We start from the raw sequence: 8,952 nt of genomic DNA, 5'->3' as shown, positions 1-8,952 counted from the left end.
GTGCAGTTGAGATGTTTGTGTGAATGTGCTCCAGGTTGCTTTTGATTCATTAAACCTTTTATGGGAAGATGGACTGCTCGGGCCTATACCTATATACGTTAATGAAGCGGGGAAATGGTCACTACCATGTGGGTCTGTGCCCAGACTCCACTCAAGACATGGAAAGAGAACGGCGGAATCAATAGCCAAGTCAAGATGCGAGTATGTATTGTGTCCTACGTTATGGTATGTAGGCTGTTTTTTGTTGAAAAGGCATGCTCCGGAGGATGTAAGAAACTTCTCTATCAGGCGACCTCGGGCATCCGTTCTGGAGGAGCCGCAAAGAGAGTTGTGCGCATTAAGGTCGCCTGTTAGTATGTATGTTTCCGGCAGCTGGTCAACCAGTGCCTCGAAATCGGAGCTCAGAAGTGCAAAATCTGGAGAGATATAAATGGAGAATACCGTTATCAACCTATTAAATATTATTGTACGGATCGCTACAGCCACGAGGACAGTGTTTAAAGGGAGAGTGTGGCATGCTAATGATATCCGGGCGATAATGGCCACTCCTCATGAAGAGTGGGTGCGGCCAACCCTGTCCTTTCTGAATACCATGTACCTATTTAAGAAATTTGTTTGTTTAGAATTGGGGTGGGTTTCCTGGGGACACATGATACTTGGCTGACTGGCATGCAGAATCTCATACACATCGTCAAGATTTTCAAGGAGGCCTCTGTAGTTCCATTGGATAATGTTTTCTGTTTCCATTATTTAAATTTAAGAATGACTGGAGTGTGTGTTCATGTGTCGTCTTTCGGGGCTGTTACTCTTGGATTGGGCTCTTTGGGCCTTTCTGTAGGCTTGGAAGTCGGTGGCCGCTCCTTGCGCTGCGTTGCAGGCAGGAACGGCCCGACATCCATCTCGTCGTCGGATGTCCGAGGGGTGCCCGACGGACTGGGCCCCCCGGACTTGGCCCCCCTTCGGGAGCCCTTCGTTTGAGCCGCCACCATCGGGGGCGCCAGAGGTGGCACGGGCGTAGTGGTGGCAGTGGGAGCCGTTCGGGGCCCGTGGTGTCCATCACCTCGGTACCCTCCAGCGCACTGGGGGACGGGGAGACAGGGGCGGGAGCGGCACCGGTCCCGACAGAAGTGGTTTGCACCACAACCGCTGCTGCCTCAGCAAGCGGCGTGGTGCCGGGTTGGGCTGCGTGAGGCAACTCAGCGGGGGGCGGGGGCGGGACCAGGTCAGACTCGCTGAACTGGGTCCCTGTGGACACCAGACGCCGCTCCGCTCCCCGGCGAGCTGCGTCGGCGTACCTCCCCAAAGGGAAAGAGGCGAACCTCTTTCTCGCCTCTGGTAAGGTGATGTTCTCAGTGACCTTAATGTTTATGATCTTCTTTTCTAGTTGGAATTTTTCGCACTTGCGGGAGTATGCTGCATGCGGCCCCCCGCAGTTTACACAAGTGAGGGTTTCGGATGGGCAGTTCTCGCTCGGATGATCGTGCGCCACGCATTTTGCACACGTCGTTTGGCCACGGCAAGAGTTTGTACCATGCCCGAACCGCTGGCACTTAAAACAGCGCCGCGGATTCGGAATGTACGGACGGATGGAGCAACGGATAAAACCTGCATGTATGTGTTGTTGAAGAACTGCGCGGTCAAAAGTCAAGATAATGTGCTTGGTGGGAATCTCCTTGTCGTCTCTGCGGATAGTGATGCGTCTCACGGCAGTGACGCCCTGATCCTTCAAGCCGGCAAGGAGGTCCGCATCCGTTTCGTTCAGGAGATCTGTTTCGGATATCACACCCTCCGAGCTGTTGAGGCTCCGATGGGGTGTGACCCTGATGTCGAGATCAGCCAGTCTAGTCTGAGCTAGAAGCTTTGCAGACTGCTGCTTGTCATTTATTTCGATTAGGAGTTCACCAGACCTTTGTTTTTTGCACTTATACGATTTTCCTATTATGGCTCCAAAATACTTGGCGATCAAGAAGACTGACTGAGATGCTAGAGGGTGGGTTGGATTGAGGGATTCCATGACAAGAAATCGAGAAAAATTGTCCGGTTCAGGAAATGTTAAAGATGGCAATGGGGGAAAAGATATTTCGGTGCGGCCCCTTTCCAGGGACCGATCACGTTTGGGGGGGGGGTTGTAAATACCATAGGGCATAGTATAAATGCAGGGAGACTGGGGTACTTTCTTCTCTGATCTTACCCTGGTAGTCAAAGAGGTCCCGGATCTCCCTGCCTGGTAGACAGGCAGAGAGCCCGTCGGCCGGAGCTTGACCAAGGCTCCGACGGACACCGTTTACGGCTTCTACTCTTCACCTTTTAACACCTCGCCACGGTTGGACACGGCTTATGTATGGGAGCTCGGGGTCCGCGGTGTCGCTGCTCACCGTCACCATGAATACTCAAGGTGCCCCGTGCGGGGGTCAACAATAATCTCAAAGCCATGATAATTGTTTGCACGGAGCAACACAAGGATTAAGGCGCAAGCATTACCTGAGATTGATTTGCCGAGTTAACAACTGTTTCTCTTTCGTTCGCATTCACGCCGGGTCACTTGAATGGGGATCTGGAGGTGTCCCAACAATAAGGCACTTCCTAAAGAAAGGGAAGTGGATTGCTATGCTGCCCCGTGCTGAGACTATACGTCTGCGCGTCGGGGACGCTGTACGTCGTGTGCCTGAGCATATAGATGTTGGGGGACTTCATCAGGCTTACCTTTACAAACGATACGGCACAGATGTCAAATTCCCATTTTGCAACGTGTTCCCCTATTGTACCCAACCTTCAGCGACACTTCGAAAAACTTTGTATCTCGCAAGCCTAACAGCGCACTGGTTCATTTACTGTGAGAACCCCATTTTCGTGCATACCTCCTATGCGACTGCAACACCGGTGACCTACTCATTCGGTTCACATAGTTCTCAATTAAAGGGAAGGTGTTTGAAAATTAAAATAACAGTTGACCAGCAGCAAGTACACATTGAATATTTCCCGTGTACAATATACTTTCGCAATACCTGCAATAGAAGTGGCGCAATACGCAAACAAAAGTGGCCCCAAGCTCCGCCCCCATCTCGGCGCGCGATGCCGGGTGACAGAAAAGGGGAGGCGAAAAAAAGTCATAGCTGAAGTTCCGGTCAGAGCGGCCGCCTGTGCCACGCCCTTTTCGCCGTGTTTTTTCAAGAGGCTCGCAACAGGGAGAATGCCATTCCGTTTTTTTTTTGTTCTTTCTTGATAGCACTTGCGCAATTTTCGTGTTGAAAAAGTATCCATAAACACCAAATCAGACCTCCGTTACCATGCCGGGATGTTTCATAACATACGGAAGCGGCAGCCGATGTGGCGGTGTTTGATGACAAAGAATATACTACCCTACGTTGGATGCTTTCTAAAATGCTCTAATGCATTTTTTTTTCGTTTTTTGTTTTACAGCGGCGGTCATGGATGTTTACATCTGACCGGTGATATAGGAAGGATAATGAATACTGATGTACCTTGGTCCGGGTTGTTTCGTTCATTTTCAAGAAAAAAAGTCATATTTGTTCAGGAAATGCCTATTTCTTTAAACGCGTCGGTTTTCTATTTCTGTGGGACTTAAAACTGTGCTCAAAAACCCGAAACTAAAACACGGTTCCAATCCTGATAGAAATTATCTGCCAGCTAATAGGTAAATAGTATTACCTCCAAAGTAAAAGAGCCAAGACCACCACATTACTTTTTTGGATGTATACCTGCCGTAAAACGATCTTTGTCTGGAACGGGTACGCAACTGGCTAAGGGTGTCTGATTCTTTGTCCAGGGTGCGCTGCTGTATCTTAGGGGCTATTCATTCCGCGAGCCTGCGTAATATAACCTGCCAGCAACTTGTTGGCGTTAAATTTCACCTGTACTTCTGCGATATTCGTTGGCAGGAAGCACCCCGAAGCAAAATGGCCCATAAATCACGATGAGACTACGAAAAGTTGGAGCAAAGAGTGAATACACGGCCTTTGTCCGACTAGCGGCTAATGCTTAAACATAGCGGTGGGCAAGCAAATGATTTCTTATCACAAACCTCTGGTGATTGTTACCAAAAGTAACATAAATACAACCTAACTGTGTAGTCCGGCTGGCCTGTTATAACGAGGTGGCCGTATTATATGACAGCAGAATGCGCAACACACATGCGAAAATCTAGCCCTACTAGAGCCACTAATTCTGCGGAAGCACCAGCATGCTACAAGGTTTCGAGAACGAAAGCAAGGCAAACAGGAAGGCGCTACTGACTGAACCAGGGCAGGGATCTAGGGATCGAGGAGGCCCGTATACTATAGCGCCGCTGCCAGAATCGCGTGGGTGAGCACGCCCGCATGCGTGTGTGAGGAGGAAGTGTGGACTGGGGGACAACGAACCAAGGCATCTGGGCAGCGGAGTCCGCTCATTAGCTTAAGCATGCACTGGTAACAAATGCTGCCCCCCGTACACGTTAACAGCGCATCGAAGCCATGTTTTTGCGCAGGCACGTACCTGCTTCTCGCTGGTGCATTTTTATACGCTACTTATTCTTAGGCTTGAATGGTTTCTTATACGTGACAAACAGTTAAGGCAGCACCTAATCTTAGCCTAAGCAATATAAACGCCCTATGTTGGTTGCCCAGTTCAGAAATGTTCTGACGAAACCCTCCCGCCGGCGTCACAAAGTTCCTGTTTTGGGATTATTGGTCGCGTAAAGCAAATTCAAGCTCCAAGATACTTAAACCAACTTGTCGCGCAGTTATAAAAGGACCTTGCTGCATGTTCAAAACACTTAACTGCAAGCTAAATCGCGGAAAAGGCAAGCGTCGCTACCGCTTGATCTTTCCGAATGCTTCCGACCACCCGCGCGGCCGAAGGGTGTCCTCCTTTGACGTCATGAAGAGCGCGACCAATTACAGGCGGCAAAAACGAAGAGCGATCGTCTTTCAAACGGGAGCGCACGTTCTGCAAAATAAATGACGATGGAACTCCTGTACGATAAAATTCAATCAATGTGATATTTGGAGTCAGCATGCGAGAAACTATATAAACCTGCCTCTAACTCAAATTTACTCAAAAGCGCTTCAGCTTCCCTTTAAAGCAGTACAGTTTTGAGGAACCGCGTTCTCTCTCTTCTCTTTTTCTAGGTCGTCTTACGAACAATTAATCGGCTGTTTCATTTATACTTCAGTTATTCCTTCCGTTCCCCTCCTTTTGCATTTTACTATACCGTTGGACCTTGTTGCCTACATGACTCTCTCTGTAAACCTTTTATCAGGTTCTCGTAATTTTTGAGCAGTATTTCCACATAAGACGTGTTCAAAACAAAATTCGTTTCGAAGACTTAATTCCACAAAAGTTCTTCACGCACACGCGTGGAAGAAACAGCTCACCAGCCGCGGTGGAGGTCACAGTGGGCTTCAGCGTGGGCATGGTGAACGCAGTGGTGGGAAGCGCAGCTCCACAAATCGTCGGCGTCGGCTGAGTCGGCTCTGGTGTCTTGTCCAGCAGTGTACCACACGGGGTCAACGAGGCAGCGCCCGCTTCGCCATTTGGCGTGGGAAATCCGGCCGGTGGTTGCTGGGTGCCAAACTTGACATAACTAGGGGAACTGGGGATACTTTGTTTCGGTGTCAAACACAAACGGGAAAGAAAAGGCTGATTAAAGTGGGATGGTGGGCATAGAATGAAACAACTTACGACAAGCTGCCTCAGTCCCGCGCAAACGTTTTGACAAAATTTGCCTTGTGAATGACTCGTGTTGTCGGAATCGTTACATCGAAGTGAGGCCTCTACCTTTTCGTAAGATATGTCTCTGGTATGCTCACCATATGCAAATTTGAATCGTTCTCCTTGTGATGATGATAGCTATTGGTTTCCCCTTTGTAGCGGGGTGATGACATGTCATCTTACCAAAAAGGACTAATATACTTTTGTTTTATACTCTTGATTTAATACTAGCGCTGCTTAGGGCTGGCAAAAAAAGCTTATTAGGCACAACATACTTTTTTTTTCTCTTGCAGGTGGTAACTGTCCTAGGCAATATTCCCCTCTCTACTTTTCGTCCACCAGCATTCTAATCTTCTTTTTGTCGCCTCGACAGCCTTGAAGAGAACTTCCTCTGTGCTACCCTGAAATCCTTGGGCTTCTGGAAGCCGAATATTTCCCTCTTGTAGATTTGGATGGACACCCTCACATTCTAACACTATGTGCTGCATAGTTTCTGTTTCTTTTCCGCAGACGACGCATACCCCATCATTTTGTGAATACTTCCCAACAAATCTCTTAGTTCGCAAGCAACCTGCTCTAGCCTCAAACAGCAAAGCACTGCCCTGGGAATTATCGTAGAAATTTTCCTTTCCGATGTTCAATTTTTCGGCCCTGGTCATCTCTAACCACGTTTTAGCTTCCATTTTTTTTCTACATTTATTCGTTTCAATCTGCCTTGCTTCTTTTTTGGTTAGCTTGGCTGTTCTGGATTCTCCTCTGTTCTTTCCGTATTTCATCGTTAGCCTTCTAGTCTCCCTTAACCACCGCGTGTGCATGCTTTTCAAGTATAGGTATCTAAAAACTTTAGCTTTCCACATACGTTGATCCATTTCTCTCGACCTCATCTCAAAACACACTTTACTCTACTTCTCTAACTTCAAGCGATGCCCAGCCCATATGAGGCTGCGGTCCTGGTGGTTGTCTGGTCTCGTCGGCTTTGGTGGCACCCGTCGACTCTGGCTCGACTTAGCTGGCGGCTTCTCGCTGTTTACATTCGTGGTAGGGGGGGGGGGGTGTCCGCCTACCGCATCGTCGTGGCTGGGCTTCGTGCTCGCCGCGACGGTGGCCGCTTGGCTCACGTCCATCCTCTCCTGAACACTTGCGTCGTCGCGCTGTTTCGTCGTCGGCGCGCTCTCGGAGTTGCTTTGCTGCGGTGTTGCCGCAGCTCCGGTTTGCACCTCCTGACGCTTGGGCGGGTTGCCCTCCATAGAGAGTGGCGTGCTTGAAGTCCCGTCCACGGCCGCCAAGTCTCCCGTGCCGCGGGCGGCTTCCTCGGCCTCCATGCCGCCCATTACGAGTTCGCTTGAGTCGTCACCACCTGCCGGCCCAGTCACGTTGGCGTAGGTACGAACGCATTGTGCGTCCGTGTGTCCGAAACGCTGACAGCATAAGCAGTGGGGAACTTAGCACTCCCTTCAAACATGTCCTGTCGCGTGGCAACGCAAGCACTGCATGGGCCGTCCCGCAGCAACCACAAGCGCCAACTCGCCCGCCCCACGAATCTGATAAGGCAGGTCGTCCAGTTTTACTCCGGCCTTGAGCTTCAGCGTGATGGTCCTGGTCGTCGACCCTTTGTCGTGAACGCCTTGAACGCGCCAGTGCTCCTTGTTGACTTCGGTAACTCGCCCTAGCGCCGCGAATGCAGTTCGGAAATCCTCGTCGTCGACCCCTTGCAGCAGCCAGTAAAGCTTCAACCTCACCTGCTGATTCTGCGGGGCGAAGATAAGGCAGCGGCGCCCCTTAACTTCCTGTTCGCCGGAATCCAGCATTTTGTTCGTAGCCTCTGCGGTGTTGAAGGTGACGGCCCGGACGTGATTAATCTGGTACGCCCACAGCGCAATCACACCCTAGAGCATTCCAGTCCTGGCGAGCATATCCCGAAAATTTTCGACTCGGTACGGTCTTGCCTTCACGTCGCCGTGAAGAAAAACGGTGTTTGCAACAATTCGCCCGGTTGGCAGTTGTGGCAGATAGATCTGATAATCGCCTTCAGTTTGCGCCCTATTTCCGCGGCCGGCCTGGGCCGCTATCTCCGCTCCAACGGAGCCAATTTATACACGACCGCACGCTTCGGTGACAGGAAGTGGAATCACACTACAACGACGTTTAGACAAGGTAAATATAACTGGTAGCGAAGCTTCCATAGAAGCCCATACGTTCAGAAAATGGCGCCTCTTAAGCTGCTCATGGGGCTTAGCGCCATCTGTGTGAGGAGGGAACACTTCCGGCGGAACAAAAAATAAACAGGATGTGACGCAAGATCCGGTCAGAAAGTGACGTCATTTTAGTGGCATTAGCGGGAAAATTTGACTTCAAAAGAGCCTTAGCAGGAATCTGATGGCTGAGGGCTCATGTCATTGCCATCTGACGCAAGTTGGCGAGCCCTTGGCGTGTGTGCTTCAAGTCAACGCCAGCTTATACTCGCGACTAGAGAAACTTACTTTACCATACTGTCGCGTGATTCGCCTCGGTGTTTATAAAAGCATCTTGCATCTTCTCTGAACCTTTATTCTGTATTAATGCCTTGCACTGCTGTATAAAAGCAATCAGTTGCTTATTTTGATTGCAGCGGGTGGCAAACGTACCCCCCCCCCCCCGACTGGAATTTTTTTTCTGCCTTGAGATACAGAGCCCAAAATGACACTTGACCACTCTCTCCGGCCCCCCTTTTATATAAAAAACGTGCCCACTCCTTACCCCGATACCAATTTCTACCAACGCCGCTGCTAAGTGTCGCACATACGCAGGTTGCGTGCGTGCCTTAAGTATAGATCAAGGTTATATAATGCCTGCTCAGTTTGTGTGCTTCTGTTCTAAGAGAAGAAATAACGCATAGTCATGCTATAATCAAGACATTTGAATTTTATTCCAGGATAAACATAAAACAAATTTACCACACTGCACAAAATGAGCACGTATACACTAAGTACAAAATGTTCGTGGGCACTACATGCATTATGATTTTCCTTACGCGCCGAAAAATTGACTTTACCAGTAACACATAGCATCATGAGCAATATTGCTCATAATGCTATGTGAAAGCGTCAACAGCAGAACTACTTCGAAACAAGAGAAAAGAACTAGGCACTGCATCTTGACATAGAAAACCGGGCCGCAGGAATGCCGATTCACGAAAGTGCAGCGAGAACACTGCAGCTGTCCCGGCGTCTTATCAAGTAGACAAGTGTTTCTACAGAAGTT

Source organism: Haemaphysalis longicornis, unplaced genomic scaffold, assembly GCF_048455015.1.
Source record: "Haemaphysalis longicornis isolate Haplotype H1 unplaced genomic scaffold, Haemaphysalis longicornis Haplotype H1 scaffold_1, whole genome shotgun sequence".
NCBI lineage: Eukaryota > Metazoa > Arthropoda > Arachnida > Ixodida > Ixodidae > Haemaphysalis > Haemaphysalis longicornis.
This window is presented reverse-complemented; position numbering follows the sequence as displayed.